This window comes from Somniosus microcephalus, chromosome 13, assembly GCF_052327205.1.
Source record: "Somniosus microcephalus isolate GS21.2 chromosome 13, FLI_Smic_1.0, whole genome shotgun sequence".
NCBI classification, from domain to species: domain Eukaryota; kingdom Metazoa; phylum Chordata; class Chondrichthyes; order Squaliformes; family Somniosidae; genus Somniosus; species Somniosus microcephalus.
The window spans coordinates 195345817-195369975 of NC_140999.1; positions in this window are offsets into that span (position 1 = coordinate 195345817).

The following is a 24159-nucleotide window of genomic DNA, read 5'->3' on the forward strand; positions in this document are numbered from 1 at the left end:
GGCGGGTGTAAATCTGGCGGGTGTAAATCGGGCGGGTGTAAATCTGGCGGGTGTAAATCGGGCGGGTGTAAATCGGGCGGGTGTAAATCGGGCGAGTGTAAATCTGGCGGGTGTAAATCGGGCGGGTGTAAATCGGGCGGGTGTAAATCTGGCGGGTGTAAATCGGGCGGTTGTAAATCGGGCGGGTGTAAATCTGGCGAGTGTAAATTGGGGGAGTGTAACTCGGGCGGGTGTAAATTGGGGGAGTGTAAATTGGGGGAGTGTAACTCGGGCGGGTGTAAATTGGGGGAGTGTAACTCGGGCGGGTGTAAATCGGGCGAGTGTAAATCGGGCGAGTGTAAATCGGGCGAGTGTAAATCGGGCGGGTGTAAATCGGACAGGTGTAAATCGGGCGGGTGTAAATTGGGGGAGTGTAACTCGGGCGGGTGTAAATTGGGCGAGTGTAAATCGGACGGGTGTAAATCGGGCGAGTGTAAATCGGACGGGTGTAAATCGGGCGAGTGTAAATCGGGCGAGTGTAAATTGGGGGAGTGTAACTCGGGCGGGTGTAAATTGGGGGAGTGTAAATTGGGGGAGTGTAACTCGGGCGGGTGTAAATTGGGGGAGTGTAACTCGGGCGGGTGTAAATTGGGGGAGTGTAACTCGGGCGGGTGTAAATTGGGCGAGTGTAAATCGGACGGGTGTAAATCGGGCGAGTGTAAATCGGGCGGGTGTAAATCGGACAGGTGTAAATCGGGCGGGTGTAAATTGGGGGAGTGTAACTCGGGCGGGTGTAAATTGGGGGAGTGTAAATCAGACGGGTGTTAATCGGGCGGGTGTAAATCGGGCGGGTGTAAATCGGACGAGTGTAAATCGGACGAGTGTAAATCAGGCGAGTGTAAATCGGGCGAGTGTAAATCGGGCGGGTGTAAATCGGGCGAGTGTAAATCGGGCGGGTGTATATCGGGCGAGTGTAAATCGGGCGGGTGTAAATCGGGCGGGTGTAAATCGGGCGGGTGTAAATCGGGCGGGTGTAAATCGGGCAGGTGTAAATCGGGCGAGTGTAAATCGGGCGGGTGTAAATCGGGCGAGTGTAAATCGGGCGGGTGTAAATCGGGCGGTTGTAAATCGGACGAGTGTAAATCGGGCAGCAGTGTAAATTGGGCGGGTGTAAATCTGGCGGGTGTAAATCGGGCGGGTGTAAATCGGGCTGGTGTAAATCAGACGGGTGTAAATCTGGCGGGTGTAAATGGGGCGGGTGTAAATCGGGTGGTTGTAAATGGGGCGGGTGTAAATGGGGCGGGTGTAAATGGGGCGGGTGTAAATCGGGCGGGTGTAAATCTGGCGGGTGTAAATCGGGCGGGTGTAAATCGGGCTGGTGTAAATCAGACGGGTGTAAATCTGGCGGGTGTAAATGGGGCGGGTGTAAATCGGGCGGTTGTAAATGGGGCAGGTGTAAATCGGGCGGGTGTAAATGGGGCGGGTGTAAATCTGGCGGGTGTAAATCGGGCGGGTGTAAATCTGGCGGGTGTAAATCGGGCGGGTGTAAATCGGGCTGGTGTAAATCTGGCGGGTGTAAATCGGGCGGGTGTAAATCGGGCGGTTATAAATCGGGCGGGTGTAAATCGGGCTGGTGTAAATCTGGCGGGTGTAAATCGGGCGGTTGTAAATCGGGCGGGTGTAAATCAGGCGGGTGTAAATCAGGCGGGTGTAAATCTGGCGGGTGTAAATCTGGCCGGTGTAAATCGGGCGGGTGTAAATCGGGCGGGTGTAAATCAGGCGGGTGTAAATCGGACGGGTGTAAATCGGGCGGGTGTAAATCGGGCTGGTGTAAATCGGGCAGCAGTGTAAATCGGGCGGGTGTAAATCGGGCGGTTGTAAATCGGACGGGTGTAAATCGGGCGGGTGTAAATCGGGCGAGTGTAAATCTGGCGGGTGTAAATCGGGCGGGTGTAAATCGGGCGGGTGTAAATCTGGCGGGTGTAAATCGGGCGGGTGTAAATCGGGCGGGTGTAAATCTGGCGGGTGTAAATCGGGCGGGTGTAAATCTGGCGGGTGTAAATCGGGCGGGTGTAAATCGGGCGGGTGTAAATCGGGCGAGTGTAAATCGGGCGGGTGTAAATCGGGCGAGTGTAAATCGGGCGGGTGTAAATCGGGCGGGTGTAAATCTGGCGGGTGTAAATCGGGCGGTTGTAAATCGGGCGGGTGTAAATCTGGCGGGTGTAAATCGGGCGGGTGTAAATCGGGTGGGTGTAAATCGGGCGGGTGTAAATCTGGCGGGTGTAAATCGGGCGGGTGTAAATCTTGCGGGTGTAAATCGGGCGGGTGTAAATCGGGCGAGTGTAAAAAGAGCTGCCGATTCCCTATCGCCTATTGTGCGCTACCACTGAAGACCAATTTCGCCCCTGGGGAGTATTCTTGAGACCTTCTCCTTGCATTGTGTGAGTTTGTTTGATTTGAAACACATTTATCCCTCAGAATGCCGGCAAGTTCAGAGAAACTCCAGTCTCCCCAGGCTGTTGGGTTTGAGTTCATACGCTCGGTCACACTGAAACAAACACTAATACTACAGCAATAAAACTATTCAAATATCTGGAATATATTACTAGATTACCCAAATGTCGTAAATGCTGAAACACAATACAAACTGTCACCACTTTGCCCATGCCCACCTCCTTTTCCTCTCCTCCTATTGTCTCACATTCACTGTGCTCTATTTATTTTAACTTTGCTCTTTTCTATCTATTGCACCACTCTTCGATGTTCTCTAACTCTTCGTCATTTGTTGCTGACCATTCAAATATTTGACTTTATCTTGCCCTGCTTCCCTGTTTCCATTGGACAGTTTTCCAGTCAATGACAACCTTGAATTGTAATACTAACATGGCTGTATCCTCGATATATTCTGGTAAATGATTCTTGCTCCTTCATTACGTGGTAATTGGTGTGCTGTTCAGAATAAGTCCATGCATGCTTGGAATTCCCATCAGTTTAGCTTTATACTATGTTTGGCCTACATTCAAATGTTTTTGTTTTGGGACGTGTGGGTGTGTGATTGTGATGAATGTTGTATTCATGTCTTCGCTCTCTTCCCTTGGGGAACAGCGTGAAGCAGTGGGAGGATTCGCGGGCTGATTATCAAGCTGACAGGCTGCAACCCGAACGCTCCTTCCATGGTCTAAACTATATTTACACCAGCTAATAGTGGGGTTAGTCCGATACTGCATGAGGGTTTTATGGTCTCCCACAACCCATATGATGAGGGGAGGCCATCCACACTCACCAGTCATGACTATCCCACTGGATGCCAACGAGTGGATGAGTAACAATACTGTGGAGGAGGAATTCCTGGAGTGTTTACGGGATGGTTTCCTGGACCAATATGTCGAGGAACCAACCAGAGATCAGGCCATCTTAGACTGGGTATTATGTAACGAGAAAGGATTAATTAGCAATCTTGTTGTACGAGGCCCCTTGGGTCGGAGCGATCATAATATGATCGAATTCTTCATTAAGATGGAGAATGAAGTAGTTGACTCGGAGACTAGGGTCCTCAATTTAAATAAAGGAAACTACGATGGTCTGAGGAGCGAGTTGGGTAGGATTGATTGGGGAATGGCACTCAAAGGGTTGACGGTGGATAGGCAATGGCAAACATTCAAAGACCGAATGGATGAACTACAGAATTTGTTCATCCCAGTTTGGCATAAAAATAAAACAAAAAAGGTGACCCAACCGTGGCTAAGAAGGGAAATTAGAGATAGCATGAGGTCCAAGGAGAGGGCATATAAATTGGCCAGAAAAAGCAATAATCCTGAGGATTGGGAGCAGTTTAGGATTCAACAAAGGAGGACAAAGGGATTAATTAAGAAAGGGAAAATAGAATATGAGAGTAAGCTTGCAGAGAACATAAAAACTGACTGTAAAAGCTTTTATAGATATGCGAAGAGAAAAAGATTGGTGAAGTCAAGCGTAGGTCCCTTGCAGTCAGAATCGGGGGAATTTATAATGGGGAACAAAGAAATGGCAGACCAACTAAATACATATTTTGGTTCTGTCTTCACAAAGGAGGACACAAATAACCTCCCAGAGATGCCGGGGAACATAGGGTCTGATGAAAGGGTGGAACTGAAAGAAATCAGTATTTGTAGGGAAATGGTGTTAGGAAAATTGATGGGACTGAAGGCCGATAAATCCCCAGGGCCTGATAATCTACATCCCAGGGTGCTTAAGGAAGTGGCCCTAGAAATAGTAGATGCATTGCTGGTCATCTTCCAGAACTCGATAGACTCTGGAACGGTACCCATGGATTGGCGGGTAGCTAATGTTACCCCACTATTCAAAAAAGGTGGTAGAGAAAAGGCGGGGAATTATAGACCGGTAAGCCTGACATCGGTAGTGGGGAAAATGCTAGAATCTATTATAAAAGATGTAATAGCAGAGCACTTGGAAAGCAGTGACTGGATCGGACAAAGTCAACATGGATTTACAAAAGGTAAATCATGCTTGACTAATCTACTGGAATTTTTTGAGGATGTAACTGGTAAAATAGATAAGGGAGACCCAGTGGATGTGGTGTATTTGGACTTTCAGAAGGCTTTCGATAAGGTCCCGCATAAGAGATTAGCGTGCAAAATTAAGGCACATGGGATTGGGGGCAAGGTATTGACTTGGATAGAGAACTGGTTGGCGGACAGAAAGCAAAGAGTTGGAATAAACGGGTCGTTTTCCGAGTGGCAGGCAGTGACTAGTGGGGTACCGCAAGGATCAGTCCTAGGACCCCAGCTGTTCACAATATATATTAATGATCTGGACGAGGGAATTGGATGTAATATCTCCAAATTTGCAGACGACACAAAGCTGGGTGGGAGGGTATGCTGTGAGGAGGATGTCGTGAAACTCCAGCACGATTTGGACAGGTTGGGTGATTGGGCAGAAACATGGCAAATGCACTATAATGTGGATAAATGTGAGGCTATCCACTTTGGTGGCAAAAACAGGAAGGCAGATTATTATTTGAATGGCAATAGATTGGGAGAAGGGGAAGTGCAAAGAGACCTGGGTGTTCTTGTACACCAGTCGCTGAAGGTAAGCATGCAGGTGCAGCAGGCGGTTAAGAAGGCAAATGGTATGCTGGCCTTCATAGCAAGAGGGTTCGAGTACAAGAACAAGGATGTCTTGCTGCAGCTGTACAGAGCCTTGGTGAGACCACACCTTGAGTATTGTGTGCAGTTTTGGTCGCCCTACCTGAGGAAGGACGTTCTTGCCATGGAAGGAGTGCAGCGAAGATTCACCAGGCTGATACCTGGGATGGCAGGAATGACGTATGAGGAGAGATTGTGTCGATTGGGCTTATACTCACTGGAGTTTAGAAGATTGAGAGGGGATCTCATCGAAACCTATAAAATTCTGTCAGGCCTGGACAGACTAGATGCAGGAAGGATGTTTCTGATGGCCGGGGAATCCAGAACCAGGGGTCATAGTCTAAGGATAAGGGGTAAGCCATTTAGGACTGAAATGAGGAGGAATTTCTTCACCCAGAGAGTGGTGAACCTGTGGAATTCTCTGCCACAGAGGGCGGTGGAGGCCAGTTCATTAAGTATATTCAAGAAAGAGTTGGATATATTTCTTAATGCTAAAGGGATCAAGGGATATGGGGAGAAGGCAGGGACTGGGTACTGAATTTGGATGATCAGCCATGATCTCATTGAATGGCGGAGCAGGCTCGAAGGGCCGAATGGCCTACTCCTGCTCCTATCTTCTATGTTTCTATGTATGTTTCTATGTCTCCACTCAACAGGATTGTCCAAAGTGTGGCTGAACGACTTCACGTTGTGACTTGGAGGCAGCAATGCTACCACTAAGCCAATTGCTTGCTCCAGTGTGATGGTGATTCTTGATGTGATGATGATGATGATGTTGGTGTGATGATGATTTTGATGATAATTATCATATTGGTGCATTAATGATGATGTTCATGATGATGATGTTGGTATGATTATGATGTTGGTGTGTTGATGATGATGTTGTTGGTGCAATAATGATAGAGTAACAATGATGATGGGATGCTGATGAGGATGGTGTGTTGATGTCAGTTTGATAGTGACAGTGTGTTTTCATGTAATTATGTGCCTTTGTGTTCGTGATGCTTAACTGATCACTAAACTTCCATAAATGAACATTTCTTCACTACTGATACCATGGAAATGTCACCTGTGGAAGGGCTAAGTAATGGAGGTTGTAAGGAAGGATAGATATTGTGGAGTTTCCGTCTATTATCTTTGTGGGTCAGGGAGGAATTTGTCCCTGTAAAGATTGAATGAATGGAGTAGGGCCCACTATGGGTTGCATGTCACCTTGTCTGTGGAAGTAACATGCTTTCTGCAATAAATAGCATTTTTATAATCTATGTTTTATCATGTTGTGGGTCAAAATCCTGGAACTCCCTACCTAACAGCATTGTTGGAGCACCTTCACCACACAGACTGCCATGGTTCAAGCAGGCCCACCACCTTCTCAAGGGCAACTAAGGATGCGCAATAAATGCTGGCCTTGCCAGTGAAACCCACATCCTGAGAACGAACAAAGAAAAAGAATGTTCTAATGGTGGTGCAGGGGTATGTGGGTGTGCATGAGATAGGATGGTTGTAGATTTGAATACCTTGGTAAACCATCTTATCTTTGTGATCAAATTTAGCTTTGTCTCAATGACAGTGGCTGTTGGTATGCAATTTATTTGCTGAGTTTCAACTATCTAGTAGGATTTCCTGTACCTTTTAGCTGCACTCTATAGTTTGAGAAGTGTCTCTCTGTTCTGGAGTTTCTAATTCACCTGTGGCCTGTGGTTCTTCTTGTTGGGAGATCTTTTGATTTTGCTGGTATTTGTTTTCAATCTCCAAGAGTGTAATCAGGTTCACTTTCAAAGTCTGCCAAGAGATTTTCAATTTGAGCATTGAGTGTTAAAAATAATATCCATTTTAGTTTCTGTTTTGCACTGACTGAACATCTGCTGCTTTCTGTGGTGTTTCTGTTTGTTGCTCTGTTTAGTTTAAAGGAAATCTGAGTCTTGTATAGAAGATGATAATAAGCTGTTGTGATGGACTGCTGATGGGACGTTGCTATGGTGCAGGGTAGCCCGAGAACCCATTGTTTAGTGTTGGCGTGAGGGAGAGGAGTTTAAAAGGGCACTGTCTTTGACAAGTTTGCTCCATTTATATGTAATGGCACTATTCACGCTGATGCTCCATTATTTCACTTGTGCGTAACATCCTCCTAATGAAAGTGATATGTTGAACTTCTCTCTTGTCAAAAGAATTCCTTTAACAATTAAGGTGATGCCATTTTATGCCACAACCACCACTGGGTACAGTCCTGTATGCATCATGAACGTGGTGGCGATCCGAGGACTCAAGTAAATTTGGTTCGTTCAGAAACAATGAACTACAGCAACATGGAGCCAACACAAAAGGTAGGACGACGGGTAGGACTGAAGAGAGAAGTGCTTTCAATGCAAATAACTTCATTTCATTAACTTCCTGGTGTGCAACTTCTATTGCTCAGGGACTGATTTGGTTTTAGCTATGCACCATTCCCCAATGGAGGTCCAATATTTATTACTGGCTGGAAGCACTAATCCCTGTTTCACCAAGTAACTGATCTGAAAGAATTAAGGTTGGTTAGTTTCCAGGATGCTGATGAAAATGAGAAACCAAATTTCTAACATAATAGCTAGTTTGTCCTACTTTTAATTTGGATTCTGGGAGCGCAGGTCCATGAGCCAGTTCCTGGTGCTTAATCTGTTAAATCCGTTTTTCGTAGCATGGTGCTAGATTCATAGATTTAGTTGTGGTTACGAGTCTGTCACAGAGTCTGGGCTACACAAAATGGAATTAATAGCATAATCTCCTGGAATCTAAATTAAAAGAATCAATTGGTTAAAATTAGCTCCTTTTTTAAAGGCGTCAGTTGACCCCCAAATTAACTCACTTCCCTGGGAGTGTGTTTCATGTCTCCATTCTCCCTTGGGGAAAAAAAGGTTTTTTCTAATCTTTTACTTTTCCGTCTAGTCATGTGTTCACTGTCCAAGTTAAATAGCTTGCTTACTTCAATGCTATCTTACCTGCCAACCTAAATTTGGAGGAAAAACAGGAGAAAGTAGCAATAGTTATTTTTATGTCCAAGCTGATTGTATCTTGGACAGTGGCCAGCCAACCATTTATAAACTTACAATCGGGGATGGAGCTTTCCAGCTGGAAAAACCACATTATCAAATTGCCCGAGTCCAACTATGTCTCACTATAATTGGGAATTATAGAAATAGAAATGTTAATTTGTCTGAGCAAGAGATACTGAACCTCATGCAACAAACGTCTGGTATTGATTTTGAAGTGTATGCCCGGGAAGACATTTTAAAGCAATAGGGTGATTTTCTCAACCCCGAGGAGGCGGGACTACCGGGAAAATGGCAGAATTTGGGGGCGGGTGGCAAACCCGCCCCCAACCCGCCTCCATGTCATCTTGCCAGGAGGTGGGTAGCCGTCCCGCGCCGGGTCCCATCTCCTTGGAGGTGGGAAGAGATTAAAGCCTATTAACTGCCTGTTAACAGGTAGCTAACAGGCAGAAGATAGGATTATCCCCTTTTGCCCTCACAAGTGCGGGCTTCCTGACGGCTCCAAACCCCGCCAATGAGGCGAGGCGAGTACTGGGTCTGCAGGGGTCAGGGTCGGGGGTTGCAAAAGTGTGATGTGAAGGTAAGTGATGGGTGCAAGAGTGTAGAGGTGAGTATCTGAGGTAAGTCCTAAGTGTTTTTAAAAGTGTACTTACCTTTGTTTCTTCCTGCAGGCTTCAGTCGATTTCTATACGGAGAGTCTCACACCTCCGTGTTGCAGATGAAAGATGTCCGTTGCATTCTAATATGCAACAAACATCTCATTTCTGTAAAAGAAAGGTGTATGCAAGACCTCATCAAACTGCAGAGATTGTCACTGTTTGACAGCTTCACGGAGCTGTCAAATGATGACAATTCATCTGTCAAAAATTTTGCTTTCAATCTCTGCTTACAGCAGAAAAGATGGGGTCCAGTTCATGATAACACAAGACATATCCGATCCCACACAGACTCCGCGACTTCCACATATCAGGTGACGGGACGCACCTTCAAACTCCAAATCCTTTGAGTTCCCAATCTCATTCACGTTGCTGTGGGGAGACACAGAGCAGAGGACATGCACTTCTCCACGTGGAAGAGTCGAAAATAGGAAGGAAAGTTGACTCCAGGCAGTTGTGCTGACATCCACTTCAGTCTGGGATTTCTGGAACACTGGAAGCATTCCTTCACTTGACCTCAACTGGTGCATGGCAAGGGAAGGAAAACAATCACATATTACAATGCACCCACGTTGTTATATTACTTTCAGGGTTTGTAGTCTCACATATTAACAATTGGGCTGAGATATTTAGGATGAATACTCAAATGTTTTCAAATCTTGGGCTATGTTACCCAGTGCCAGATTTTTCTAATCATTAAAAAACCATTCTTTCGGTCTGTAATTAATTGGGCAACATGATTAACTAATTCCTCCATTATGCATAGAGATTAATATGAATCTCTACCACAATAACAATTTCCCATTTGTATAGCAGGTTTAATATAGTAACCACGTCTCGGAGCGATGGATGCCAAGCAGCAGTGGGAGAATTAGTCAGAGAGATAGTTATAAGGAGGCTTTCGAGAACAGAGAAAGAAGTAGCAACGTGAAGGGTTTAGTGAAGGAGTTCCAGAGAGAAGGGCTGAGATGACTGAAGGCTCTGCTACCAATTGAGCGAAGAAGTGTGGGAAGCCAGAGTCGGTTGGGCCAACATCGGGCTAGAGGAGGTTGCAGAAATAGGGAAGGGAGAAACTTGAAGGGATTTGTAAATGAGGACAAGGATTTTTTCATTTAGCATGTTGGGGGACAGAGAGTCAGCATAGACAGGGCATGGAGGAGTGGCACTTGGTGCGGGGAAGGATGCAGAGGGCAGAATTCTGGACGTTGGGCTTTGTGTCGGGCGGCCAGCGAGGAGACATTGGAGAAATGTCAGGACTGCACTGAAGTGCCAGTCTAGGTTACCCTTTGTTTTTTTCTGTGTTTTACTGCTAATGAGTATGACCTCACGTGCAAATAAATCTGACTATTAATTTTAGCTTGTACCCATTGGTCCGATGGTTCAGTATTTGCCATCTTTTGGAGAAGACAAGAGAACGCGTTGGGCATGTTACGTGATCTCCGATAGAAAATATCACAATGGAAGGGTAATTGTTAATCCTGGGATGCCATCTCAGATACAGCTAGCATAATGGTGCAGGTTTTACACAGGAGCAGGAGTAGGTCATTGAGCCCCTCTTCTAGCCAGTTCCTATTTGATTCATAAGAGACTCAATCTGCTGTAAACACAAGATAAAAGTGTTGGGAGAAAGCCCAAACCATGTTACGTGGCTATCAAAAAGACTGGGGAGTTCCAGCTCCTGTGAAAAACTTATCCCTAATCCTGCATCTGGATATATGGGATCGTCTGGGTATAGCGATCAGAGGACATGGAAGGACAATCAGGCATATGATGTTCTCCACCCAATTTTCCTTATGTGCTATCCCCAAGAAATCTATACACCCTGGCACAGAAACAAGAAAATCTGCCTCTTTATTTTATTCAGCATTTATGTGTTATCGAGGGAAAATCTGCAGGGCTATGAGGCAAAAGCAGGGGAGTGGGATAATTGGAGAGCTTGTTCAAAGAGCTGGCACAAGCACGATGGGTCGAATGGCCTCCTTCTGTGCTGTATGATTCTATGGGGTCGATTTTCCCGAAGCTGTTGGGAAGAAGGCGGGACTACAACTTTTGGGTTTTAGACCCGCCTACTTCGACGTCCGGCCAATCCGCGCGATTTTCCCTCGATTGACCTTGTTGAGCCCACCCAGCGGGCTCAGCAGGCCAATTAAGGGCCACCCGGCAACAGGTGACGTCACAGACTGAAACTTCATCTGTAAGATGAAATATCAGTGTTTCACAGCTGTTTGAAGCTGTGAAACACTGACAGTCTGAGTTCTGACATGAGTCCTTCTGCATAGACTCAGTTAGAACTCACATCGGCACTCAAAGCTGAAGGCTGTCACTTTTCACAGATCGCAGCCGTTCAGCTTTAAGTGCCGGCTGAGTGATGCGCTCCCGACGGCTGCAGGAAGAAGGCTGTTAAGGTAAGTACAGGTACGTAAAAGTTCTTTACACACTTTAAACACACCAAACACACTTACCTTTGCACTCATGCACCCATCATTCACCTGAGCACCGACAACGCGACCCCTCCAAATCCTTCAACCCGACGGCCCGCCTGCTCTAACCTGGCGTGGTTTGGAAACCTACACGAAACCCTTCAAAATAGGGATTAGGCTAAAAACTGCCTGTTAACTACCTGTTAACAGGCAGCTAATTGGCACTAATCCCTTCCCGCCTGGTTTCGGCAGGTCCCAGTGTGGGGCGGGTACCCGCCGCCCCTGAAAGTTGCGTGGAGCAGGGTTTTGGGCGGGATGGTGTCGGGAACCCCAAATTCGGGATTATCCCCCCCACATGCCTGAAACCAAGCCTGATGGCTCCACGAAAATCGACCCCTATGATTCTGATAAATTTTAAGCCATTTTTTGTGTTGCTAAGAAGGACTGTTATTTGTGTCAAAACCAGAAGAGGCTCTTTGATGCTGACCTTAGATATTGTGGCTGAAGGTGTGGAGATGCCGGTGTTGGACTGGGGTGGACAAATGTAAGAAGTCACACAACACCAGGTAATAGTCCAACAGTTTTATTTGAAATCACAAGCTTTCGGAGCGCTGCTCCTTCGTCAGGTGAAGTGGAGAGATGCATAAAGACACAGTTTATATAGTCAGAGAATAATGCCAGATGATTACAGGTAATCTTTCTAACTGCCATTTATCACACCTCGGCAGAGAGATAATCACAGCAATCAAAGGTGTGAATGGTGTCCAAACAGGTCAGTCAGGAAAACATTACATCAAAGAACAATGAGGTGGGGTCACAAGGGGTCAAATGTTGCAGATGCTGGGGTCTGTGTGAAAAACAAAAAACAGACAAAAAAACGTTTTTTTTTGCTGGAAATCACAGCAGGTCCGGCCGCATCTGTGCAGAGAGAACAAGCCAACGACAACTCGAGTCTGGATGACCCTACGTCAGGTGGGGTTACATGTAGCGTGACATGAACCCAAGATCCCGGTTGAGGCCGTCCTCATGAGTGCGGAACTTGACTATCAGTTTCTGCTCTACGATTTTGCGTTGTCGTGTGTCTCGAAGGCCGCCTTGGAGAATGCTTACCCGAAGGTCGGAGGCTGAATGTCCTTGACTGCTGAAGTGTTCCCCGACTGGGAGGGAACACTCCTGCCTGGCGATTGTTGCGCGGTGTCCGTTCATCCGTTGTCGCAGTGTCTGCATGGTCTCGCCGATGTACCATGCTCCAGGGCATCCTTTCCTGCAACGTATGAGGTAGACAACGTTGGCCGAGTCACATGAGTATGTACCATGTACCTGGTGGGTGGTGTCCTCACGTGTGATGATGGTATCTGTGTTGATGATCTGGCATGTCTTGCAGAGGTTGCCGTGGCAGGGTTGTGTGGAGTCATGGTCGCTGTTCTCCTGAAAGCTGGGTAATTTGCTGCGAACGATGGTCTGTTTGAGGTTAGGCGGCTGTTTGAAGGCGAGTAGTGGAGGCGTGGGGATGGCCTTAGCGAGGTGTTCGTCGTCATCGATGACATGTTGAAGGCTGCGAAGAACATGGCGTAGTTTCTCCGCTCCGGGAAAGTACTGGACGACAAAGGGTACTCTGTTGGTTGTGTCCCGTGTTTGTCTCCTGAGGAGGTCTATGCGATTTTTTGCTGTGGCCCGTCGGAACTGTCGATCGACGAGTCGAACGTCATATCCCGTTCTTACGAGGGAGTCTTTCAGTGTCTGTAGGTGTCCATCGCGTTCCTCCTCGTCTGAGCAGACCCTGTGTATTCGCAGGGCTTGTCCATAGGGGATGGCTTCTTTAACGTGGTTAGGGTGGAAGCTGGAGAAGTGGAGCATCCTGAGGTTGTCCGTGGGCTTGCGGTAGAGTGAAGTGCTGAGGTGTCCGTCTTTGATGGAGATTCGTGTGTCCAAGAATGAAACCGATTCTGAGGAGTAGTCCATGGTGAGTTTGATGGTGGGATGGAACTTGTTGATGTTATCGTGTAGTCTTTTCAGTGATTCTTCGCCGTGGGTCCATAGGAAGAAAATGTCGTCGATGTATCTGGTGTATATCGTTGGTTGGAGGTCCTGTGCAGCGAAGAAGTCTTGCTCGAACTTGTGCATGAAGATGTTGGCGTATTGGGGTGCGAATTTGGTCCCCATGGCTGTTCCGTGTGTTTGGGTAAAGAACTGGTTGTCGAAGGTGAAGACATTGTGGTCAAGGATGAAGTGGATGAGTTGTAGGATGGCGTCTGGAGATTGGCTCTTGTTGGTGTTGAGTACTGAGGCTGTCGCAGCGATGCCGTCATCGTGGGGGATACTGGTGTAGAGTGCCGAGACGTCCATCGTGGTGAGGAGTGTTCCTGGTTCAACTGGTCCGTGGGTGCTGAGTTTCTGTAAGAAGTCTGTAGTGTCGCGACAGAAGCTGGGGGTTCCCTGTACGATGGGGTTCAGGATGCCCTCGACGTATCCAGAGAGGTTCTCGCTCAGGGAGGAACGCGATGGACACCTACAGACGCTGAAAGACGCCCTTGTAAGAACGGGATATGACGCGCGACTCGTCGATCGACAGTTCCGACGGGCCACAGCAAAAAATCGCATAGACCTCCTCAGAAGACAAACACGGGACACAACCAACAGAGTACCCTTCGTCGTCCAGTACTTCCCCGGAGTGGAGAAACTACGCCATGTTCTTCGCAGCCTTCAACATGTCATCGATGACGAACACCTCGCTAAGGCCATCCCCACGCCTCCACTACTCATCTTCAAACAGCCGCCTAACATCAAACAGACCATCGTTCGCAGCAAATTACCCAGCTTTCAGGAGAACAGCGACCACGACACCACACAACCCAGCCAAGGCAACCTCTGCAAGACATGCCAGATCATCAATACAGATACCATCATCACACGTGAGGACACCACCCACCAGGTACAGCCGGACCTGCTGTGATTTCCAGCAAAAAAAATGTTTTTTTGTCTGTTTTTTGTTTTTCATACAGACCCCAGCATCTGCAACATTTGGCCCCTTGTGACCCCACCTCATTGTTCTTTGATGTAATGTTTTCCTGACTGACCTGTTTGAACACCATTCACACCTTTGATTGCTGTGATTATCTCTCTGCCGAGGTGTGATAAATGGCAGTTAGAAAGATTACCTGTAATCATCTGGCATTATTCTCTGACTATATAAGCTGTGTCTTTATGCATCTCTCCACTTCACCTGACGAAGGAGCAGCGCTCCGAAAGCTTGTGATTTCAAATAAAGCTGTTGGACTATAACCTGGTGTTGTGTGACTTCTTACAATTGTGGCTGAAGTTAGTCAGTCAAGCCTGGATCTTGCCAAATGATAATCTGTTCAGACACTGTTCATTGAAAAGTTAACAATGGAAAATTTCTCTCTCGGCAATGCTACACCAATGACAGCTTCAAAAGGAACTGCAATTCACAGCAGGGGTGAGTAAAGTGGGAGAAGAGGTCACTTTTATAGTCATGTAAATAACTGAGAAAAAACAAGAGATGTTTTGAGAAGTGAGGAGGGGAACAATAGGGCGAATTTTTCAAGTCCTTAACATGGTGAGGCAGGTCTTATGTCACAAGCATGCCTTGGAAAATCTACTCGGCACAGGCACAATGGGCCGAATGGTTTCCTTCTGTGCAGAAAGATACTTTGATTCTATGAAATAAACTGCTTGCATCTTAAGAAATAAAGTTGCAAAGCCACAATGAAAATAGAGCCAAAAAATTGTATGTTGTAAATAAATGGCAATAAAAAGTTTGATGAGGGAAGAAAAAACTTACTTGCATCTTATTTATAAAGTACCCAGTAAACAGTATTACAAATACTGTATTTGTGAAGTCTGTATCTTGTGAGTAACTGGGATAGTTTTATCTTGACTCAGTCATGTGATTTATTGGCCCAGATATTCCGATCCCTACGGGTGGGTACGCGCTGTGCACCCACCCATAGGGACATTGGAAATGCCGGTTTCAGGCATGCACAGCGCATGCACTGAAAACCGGCATTTCTGATCTGTCAAGAATGGTCTTGACAGATCCTCCGCCTGCCCTGGAGAAGGGCCTCTGCGGGCGGACAGTTCCGCTTTTTGGAGACCCTCCGTCCGCAGAAAACCCTTACAATTCTTACACCTGGTAAAAGCAGCGTAAGGCCTGCTTTTACCAGGATAAGAGTTGAGTAAAGTAAAAAAAAAATGTTTTTTCATTGATTTATCATTTAAAAATACTTTTAAAAGGGTAAGTTTATTTTTAGCCCTGTAAAAAACTTTAATTATTTTTTTCAAAAGATTAAATTTTTGTTTAAAATACTTAATTTATTGCAATTTCAAGTCATTTTAAAAATGTGATTTAAAAAAAAAAATGATTTAAAGGTTTATTGGCCCAGAAATTCCGGTCGGAGGCTTCTCACGGGCGTAAGCCCCCGAACCGCACAAACGAACCGCGCCGACCGTAATGCTCTGGGCCGGCATAGAATTCCGTTGATGTGCCTCCTCCAGCTGCCGGTGTGCAGGGCCCGCGTACCCCAGGGGTGCCGCTAGTTCGCAGCATCCCTGGGATCACGTGGGCCATGGGGAGCCAATCGGAGCAGGGAAGCTCCATTCATAGATTTGACAGGAAGGCCTGTCTAATCTATGAATAGAGTTCAGCCCCTTAAAACCTAAGTAAAACTTCAAATACATTTTTTTTTAAAGTCACATTTTTAAAATGACTATAAATTACATAAATTAACTATTTTAAACAAAAATTTAAATTTTTGAAAAAAAGAATTAAAGTTTTTAACGGGGCTAAAAATAAACTTACCTTTAAAGTATTTTTAAATGATAAATAAGTGTTAAAAAAAATTTCTTTTACTGATATCAGCAAAAACTGACCCTGAATATGGATTGAATTCCCTGAGTCAAAGAGAAATTATAGAAGGACTGATAAGCAAACCGAAGATCATGGGGCATTAACATCCGTGTTCCCCATGCAGTGAGTTACCAAACTCAGTCACATCTATCTCGGGGAGCCACTGAACAGATGGAAGTAAAAAGGTTGGACAATTGGAGAAAGAATCAGCATAATCTTTCTGTGATTTATTAGTTGTTTACAGAGTAGAACAGTCAGTGGCTTGAGAACAAATCATTTGCCTACTCTCTGAATATGGCACTTTCTGTTCACAGTGTCCAGTTTCCTCACTGCTTCATTCACTCACTCACTTCATCGATCATGAGGACATTCTTTAGGCAGTTGTGGATGGAGCCTTCCACTCTCTTTTTCTACAACCAGTCCCCAAACCTCAGGACTCGTGAACACCACAATGTCAACTACACTGCAGTACCTCCACTCTTTGAAGGTGGAATTACAGGAAATCTTTAACTTTCTAAAGCTTGCTAAAACCAAGCCACTACTTCAATAAAATATTTTTTAAAAGTCCAAAAGCTTAAATCCAAACTTACCTGAAAGATGTGCGTGTCGCTGTAAGAAGCACTGACAGCGTCTCTGCAGGGCTGCTTCACGCAGGCTTTCTGTGCGTGTTTAGGACCCGGCGTAACGATGAGCAAAAACGCCCACGTTGGCAGCCACGGTGTCAAGTCAGGCACTGCACGCCGATTGGCCTCATGATCTGCTCATTTACATTTCAGAGGCCTGCACTGTCAATGGCAGTGCCATGGCCCTTACCAAAATGGCAGCCGCCATGCCCCGCGCCAGAATCGGGTGGAAGCGAGGAGGCCGCCATTTGCCCCCCAGAAAATCAGCATTAACGGCCGGCGCTAAGGTAAGCAATTTCTAGGCCTATGATCCCAACCTGGAACACTCTTGTGGGCCCCACTTCTGCTGCTCCACTGCACTGAAAACTGGTACCTTACTGGTGTCCACTGTGTTTGAGACAGAGGAGGCTGGATTCACAGAAATTCCAGTGAATTACTCCATCCCAAAAGCCTCTCCTCTTTCGTGACATCAGCTTCCGTGGGATGGGTGAGAATTGCCTGCCCTCACCCCCAGGGGAAATAAGTGGGTAGTTAACCTCAGGGCAGAGACCCAGCGTTACCAGGTTCCACCCCATTTCCAGCCCAAGCCTGTCCTTGCTCACCAGTACTCGGGGAAATTCAGGGCCATGTGTCAATTATACGCTTCCTTTCTCTGGTCCTGTGATCGTGGGTTAATTTTAAATAACTTTCACATCTACATTTATCCATGCTTTTCACTATCTTAAAGACAAGGATCAAGTCCTCCCTCAACCTTCTTTTCAACACCGAGAACAAGTTTGGTTGAGCCGCGCTTACCTCACAATTCATTTTTGAACTTTGGTGTCATTATTCTCACTCCCGACTCCAGTGTATCACTATGCTTTTCAAGGTAGGATGCTCAGAATTGTACCATGTTATATTTTTAGGTTTCTTTCCCCACTTTTACTCTCGATATTTTTGGCTTACCTGTTTCGGACTGTTCTCATAGGTGATCCCTAGATCCCCATGTCCCAGAGAGTGTTTCTACTTCCCCAGCTGTCTCAGTCAATTTGTAAAAAGTCAGGGAAGAAACGAAGAAGCCTTTTCAGCCACTGATTTCATCGTGTGTCCTCACATGGTCCTCTTGGTTTTTGCAAGGCAGCAGAATAAGACAGCACTGGATGTTGATTTAGGCTTTATTAAACAAATTTATGAAACTTCAAAACAACAAGCAAATAGTAACAGTAACACAGCATATATTTTATATTAGTTATTAACCTTAGCTAGTTCCTCCAGTAATCTAAAACAATAGTTTACAACTGCTGTGCTAAACTGTTATAAGTAATATTGTTTTTGAAGGCTAAGAGGAGATTTGATAGAGTTGTTTAAAGTCATTAAGGGTTTAGACAGAGTAAATAAAGAGAAACTGTTTCCAATGGCTGAAGGGTCGATAACCAGAGGACACAGATTGGCAAAAGAACCAGAGGCGACAGGAGGAAAATCTTTTTTATGCAGCGAGTGGTTAGGATTTGGAATGCGCTGCCTGATCGGGCGGTGGATACAGATTCAATAGCAGCCTTCAAACGGGAATTGGATAAATACTTGAAGGAGAAAAAATTGCAGGGATATGGGGCAAGAGCGGGGGAGTGGGACTGACTGGATTGCCCGTTGAACGAGCCGGCGCAGACTCGATGGGCCGAGTGGCCTCCTCCTGTGCTGTATTCTGTGATTCTATGTTATATAGCGGTGAGGGTGCCTTCCATTTTCTCACTGCCTACTGCAGCTACCTTGTCTGACTATCGCTCTTGAAGGCTTCAGATTACTCGCTGAGTTGAACAAGACAGGTTGATACGTTCAAAAAAGTGACTGCGACCAAGCAGATTTAAACAACTCTGCTAAATTTCAATAAAGCTGCCAATCAGACACATCCCACTAGATATTTGGATTTGAATTGAATGGTTTGGCCCCTCCCTCAGACATCAGACATACACAATCTGCACAATTGTAAGAAGTTCAGCTGGGACATGAATTCTGTGATGGAGACTGGTTTTAACCTTTTGTGATCTAGTTAACGAAATATATGCCATGCTACATCGTAGACAAGATGCTGCACTTCTGTCACATACACAATATCGCAGATATGGCGTTACCAGTGAGAAATGCTGAGTTAAAATAAGCTGTTTTGATTTATAATCAAATGCCCTCAAATTGACGGGCTACTTTGAGTGTAATCACACCCAAAGCTTTGTACTTTTGTCACGGATAGTGCACACGTTTTAAGTTTCTGTGTTGATGTGAGCGGCGGACCTGGGTGTGGAGTGAGGAGCGCGGCTTAAAAGCGGCAGCAGCGAGGCGAGGCCTGACCAATTCAGCAGCGGGAGAGAGAGGTAAAAAGTAATCAAAGTGTGACGTCACCAGAAAGCAGGTAAGTGATTGGTTGGTGAGTATTTCTCTCTTTCTCCTTTTTTTCCAAACTTAAACTCTGTGGTTTATAGTTTCTAAGCTCTGAGGTGTAGCCGGGGCTGCTGGTAACCAAAAATTTAACTTAATTTAAAGGAAGTAAAGGGTAAGTCATGTCAGGACAGCTCAGCCCCGTAGTTTGCTCTTCCTGCACTATGTGGGAAATCAGGGACACTTCCTGTGTCCCTGACGACCATGTGTGCGGGAAGTGTATCCAGCTGAAGCTACTGACAGACCGCATTACGGCACTGGAGCAGCAGATGGATAGATATTGGAGCATTCGCGAGGCTGAGGAAGTCATGGATAGCACGTTTAGGGAGGTGGTCACACCGCAGGTAAAGGTTGCACAGGCAGAAAGGGAATGGGTGACCATCAGGCAGAATACTAGGCGCAGGCAGGTAGTGCAGGAATCCCCTGGGGTCATCCCCCTCTCGAACAGTTATACCATTTTGGATACTGTTGGGGGGGATGGCTTAACAGGGGAAGGCAGCAGCAGCCAACCTCCTGGCACCAGGGGTGGTTCTGCTGCACAGGACGGGAGGAAAAAGAGGGGTAGAGCTATAGTGATAGGGGATTCTATTGTAAGGGGAATAGATAGGCGTTTCTGTGGCAGCAAACGAGACTCCAGGATGGTGTGTTGTCTCCCTGGTGCAAGGGTCAAGGATGCCTCGGAGAAGCTGCAGAAAATTTTGGAAAGGGAGGGTGAACAGCCAGTTGTTGTGGTGCATATAGGCACCAACGATATATGTAAAGAACGGGATGAGGTCCTAAAAGCTGAATATAGGGAGTTAGGAGGTAAATTAAAAAATAGGACCTCAAAGGTAGTAATCTCAGGATTGCTACCAGTGCCACGTGCTAGTCAGAGTAGAAATAGAAGGATACTTCAAATGAATACATGGCTAGAGGAATGGTGCAAGGGGGAGGGATTCAAATTCCTGGGACATTGGAATCGGTTCTGGGGGAGGTGGAACCAGTACAAACCGGACGGTCTGCACCTGGGCAGGACCGGGACCGATGTCCTTGGGGGAGTGTTTGCTAGTGTTGTGGGGGAGGGTTTAAACTAAAATGGCAGGGGGTTGGGAACCTGAGCAGGGAGACAAAGGAAAGGGAAACAAGGATCGAAGCAAAAGGCAGGAAGGAGAAAAACAAAGGTGGCAATCAGAGAAATCAAGGGTTTAAAACAATCATGGCCACAGTAAATAATAATTCTAAAAGGTCTAAGAGCGTTAAAAAAACAAGCCTGAAGGCTTTGTGTCTTAATGCAAGGAGCATTCGTAATAAGGTGGATGAATTAGCAGCGCAAATAGAGGTAAGTGAATATGATATGATTGGAATTATGAAAACATGGCTCCAGGGGGACCAAGGCTGGGAATTCAACATCCAGGGGTATTCAATATTCAGGAAAGATAGGCAAAAAGGAAAAGGAGGTGGGGTAGCATTGCTGGTTAAAGAGGGGATCACACAATTGTAAGGAAAGTTATTAGCTCTGATGATGTGGAATCTGTATGGGTAGAACTGAGAAATACCAAAGGGCAGAAAACGTTAGTGGGAGTGGTGTATAGACCCCCAAACAGTAATGCAGAGGTTGGGGATTGTATTAAAAGGGAAATTAGACAGGCGTGCAATAAGGGCACAGCAGTCATCATGGGTGACTTTAATCTACATATAGATTGGGCTAACCAAATTAGTAATAATACTGTGGAGGAGGAATTCCTGGAGTGTATACGGGATGGTTTCCTGGACCAATATGTTGAGGAACCAACTAGGGATCAGGCCATCTTAGACTGGGTATTATGCAATGAGAAAGGATTAATTAGCAATCTTGTTGTGCAAGGCCCCTTGGGTCGGAGCGATCATAATATGATAGAATTCTTCATTAAGATGGAGAGTGAAGTAGTTGACTCAGAGACTAAGGTCCTGAATTTAAATAAAGGGAACTATGATGGTATGAGACGCGAGTTGGGTAGGGTTGATTGGGTAATGTCACGCAAAGGGTTGACGGTGGATAGGCAATGGCAAACATTCAAAGATCGCATGGATGAACTACAGAATTTGTTTATCCCAGTTTGGCATAAAAATAAATCAAAAAAGGTGACTCAACCGTGGCTAACAAGGGAAATTAGGGATAACATAAGATCCAAAGAGAGGACATATAAATTGGCCAAAAAAAGCAGCAAACCTGAGGATTGGGAGCAGTTTAGGATTCAGCAAAGGAGGACAAAGGGATTCATTAAGAGGGGGAAAATAGATTATGAAAGTAAGCTTGCAGGGAACATAAAAACTGACTGTAAAAGCTTTTATAGATATGTGAAGAGAAAAAGATTGGTGAAGTCAAGCGTAGGTCCTTTACAGTCAGAATCAGGGGAATTTATAATAGGGAACAAAGAAATGGCAGACCAATTAAATACATATTTTGGCTCTGTTTTCACAAAGGAGGACACAAATAACCTCCCAAAGATGTCGGGGAACATAGGGACTAATGAGAGGGAGGAACTGAAAGAAATCAGTATTTGTAGGGAAATGGTTTTGGGGAAGTTGACGGGATTGAATGCCGATAAATCCCCAGGGCCTGATAATCTACATCCTAGGGTACTTAAGGAAGTGGCCCTGGAGATAGTAGATGCATTGCTGGTCATCTTCCACAACTCGATAGACTCTGGAACAGTACCCATGGATTGGAGGGTAGCTAATGTTACACTATTCAAAAAAGGTGGTAGAGAAAACGGGGAATTATAGACCGGTAAGCCTGACATCGGTAGTGGGGAAAATGCTAGAATCCATTATAAAAGATGTAATAGCAGAGCACTTGGAAAGCAGTGACAGGATCGGACAAAGTCAACATGGATTTACAAAAGGGAAATCGTGCTTGACTAATCTACTGGAATTTTTTGAGGATGTAACTGGTAAAATAGATAAGGGAGAACCAGTGGATGTGGTGTATTTGGACTTTCAGAAGGCTTTCGATAAGGTCCCGCATAAGAGATTAGCGTGCAAAATTAAGGCACATGGGATTGGGGGCAAGGTATTGACTTGGATAGAGAACTGGTTGGCAGATAGAAAGCAAAGAGTTGGAATAAACGGGTCATTTTCCGAGTGGCAGGCAGTGACTAGTGGGGTACCGCAAGGATCGGTCCTAGGACCCCAGCTGTTCACAATATATATTAATGATCTGGACGAGGGAATTGGATGTCGTATCTCCAAATTTGCAGACGACACAAAGCTGGGTGGGAGGGTATGCTGTGAGGAGGATGTCGTGAAACTCCAGTACGATTTGGACAGGTTGGGTGATTGGGTAGAAACATGGCAAATGCACTATAATGTGGATAAATGTGAGGTTATCCACTTTGGTGGCAAAAACAGGAAGGCAGATTATTATTTGAATGGCAATAGATTGGGAGAAGGGGAAGTGCAAAGAGACCTGGGTGTTCTTGTGCACCAGTCGCTGAAGGTAAGCATGCAAGTGCAGCAGGCGGTTAAGAAGGCAAATGGTATGTTGGACTTCGTAGCGAGAGGGTTTGAGTACAGGAACCAGGATGTCTTGCTGCAGTTGTACAGGGCCTTGGTGAGACCGCACCTTGAGTATTGTGTGCAGTTTTGGTCGCCTTATCTAAGGAAGGATGTTCTTGCCACGGAAGGAGTGCAGCGAAGATTCACCAGGCTGACACCTGGGATGGCAGGAATGACGTATGAGGAGAGATTGTGTCAATTGGGCTTATACCCACTGGAGTTTAGAAGATTGAGAGGGGATCTCATCGAAACCTATAAAATTCTGTCAGGCCTGGACAGATTAGATGCAGGAAGGATGTTCCCGATGGCCGGGGAGTCCAGAACCAGGGGTCATAGCCTAAGGATAAGGGGTAAGCCATTTAGGACTGAGATGAGGAGGAATTTCTTCACCCAGAGAGTGGTGAACCTGTGGAATTCTCTGCCACAGAGGGCGGTGGAGGCCAGTTCATTAAATATATTCAAGAAGGAGTTGGATATATTTCTTAAGGCTAAAGGGATCAAGAGATATGGGGAGAAGACAGGGACAGGGTACTGAATTTGGATGATCAGCCATGATCTCATTGAATGGCGGAGCAGGCTCGAGGGGCCGAATGGCCTACTCCTGCTCCTATCTTCTATGTTTCTATGTTTCTATGTATTAGCTTATATTAATCTACACTAAATTCCACCTGCCATTCTATAAGCCAGTTACCTAGTGTTATGTTCATTAATAAATAGACATTCTTATTCTGAACACAGCTAGCTTTTGCTAGTTACTTTATTGAGCACATGTGGACTAGGTACAGTATCTGTAGAGGCTTCCATCTTGACTGCTGCCTTGTGGGTAGCCTAGTGCCTCATGGGTAATGTAGTCTTAATATATGTACAGCTGGGTAGTGTAGTCTTATACATACAGCTATATGCAGCTCTACGGCTCCACCTAGTGTCCACTATAGAATGACATGTTATTGATCATTACATCCCCCTTTCTTTGAGGTTTAACAAAATCAATATCAATCAACTTTCAAGAAAACAATAAAGATAATATCAGTAACACTTTTGTTAGTGCTCTATAAACATAAACATTTTCAAAACAGTCAACACATTTTCAAAGCTTTACATTGTACTCAAAGATTAAGTCTATCAGGCTCTTTTACTTCACGTGTGGATCTTCTCAACATGGGTAAGTCTGATGTGTCTTCATGAGATTGTTCTGGCGGTGAATGACAAGATGCCGTTGCGGCATTGTCATCAATCTGCTCTTGTATAGATCGAGGTCTCCTTGCGATCTTTGCTTGGAGAGGGTTTCAGTGTTTCCTTCACTCTTCATGCCATAACTCTCAATGTAGTCAATGCACTCTCGAAAAACTGCTGGCAGCTGGATCCCATCATACAGCATAGTCCTCTCAGCAGCCTCGGCTAATGGAACACCAAAGATTGGCCTGAGGGAAGAAGGAGTATCCACCGGAACTGCTTCCTGCTCTGGTGCAGGCTTCTTCTTTTTCTTTTTCTCTTTCCACTGCTTAACAACATCTGCTGC